The sequence below is a fragment of the Tupaia chinensis genome, unplaced genomic scaffold (assembly GCF_000334495.1).
Source record: "Tupaia chinensis unplaced genomic scaffold, TupChi_1.0 Scaffold142841_1, whole genome shotgun sequence".
Taxonomy (NCBI): domain Eukaryota; kingdom Metazoa; phylum Chordata; class Mammalia; order Scandentia; family Tupaiidae; genus Tupaia; species Tupaia belangeri.
Genome location: NW_006202686.1, coordinates 6,153 through 7,240, shown reverse-complemented (window position 1 = coordinate 7,240; position 1,088 = coordinate 6,153).

Sequence of the window (1,088 nt, the reverse complement as noted above, 5' to 3'; positions counted from 1 at the left end):
AGGGGGGATGGTCACGCCGCAATCCCTTCTCCTCCATTCTCCTCTCGGGATCTTGGGCACGCACGCACACGCACCCGGCGTGAGTTTTAAGCCACCGGGTCCGGGACGCGAACCGCGGTCGACTACGTGGGAGTCCAGCGACATAGCCATTACGCTAACTGCTGGTTCCCCTAATCTACTTTTAATACTTTTTTTGGAGAGGTTTTTGCTATATGGTACGTGCACTTGCCAGAAAGAGAGAGACAGAGAGAAAGTGAGAAATCACCACCAAGGGGGTATGGCCACATCTCAATCCCTTCTCCTCCATTCTCCTCTCGCGATCTTGGGCGCGCATGTACACGTGCCTGGCCTGAGTTTAAGCCACCTGGTCCAGGACTCGAACCATAGTCGACTACATGGGAGTCCAGTGACATACCATTACGCTAACTGCTGGTCCCTACTTTTCATTCTTTTGAGGGATGTTTAATTTCCTGTATTACATTCTTCATCCCTAACAATTCCATTTGAGGGTTTTTGTTTGTTTGTTTGTTTTTTTATGGTGTCTATTTCCTCTTTCAAATCGTTAAAGGACTTCCTCACCTCCTGGAGCTCATTGTCTCTTTCTCTTGCATCTCATTTAGTTTGGTCACTATAAATATTCTGAATTGTTTATCTGACATTTCCATAAGTTCCATTATGTTGAATAATTACTATTTTTCCCTTGGGGGAGAGAAATTTTGTTGGTTGCTCATATTTCTTTTGTCTGCAATGATTTCTAGTCATCCTATGATCTACACATTTCAAAATTATTCAAGGTATCTCTGAATGTTCATAGCATGCAGGAGTAAGCAATTGATGATCTCTCTTCTACTCTACCTCTCTGTTGTTCACTAGCACCTTACACTGTTGTCCTGGTCCTTGGTGACCTAAAGTCCTCCCTGTTTCTAGGGAACAGGTGTGCCTGAACTTATCCACAGAGCTTCAAATCAGAAACAAAGAAGAGAGTATGTGGTGTGCATTGTATACTGCATGCTTTAGAAAATGCTGAAATCCTGTCCCCACCTAATATATACCGAGTGTCCACACTCTATGACTGAAACTGATTGACT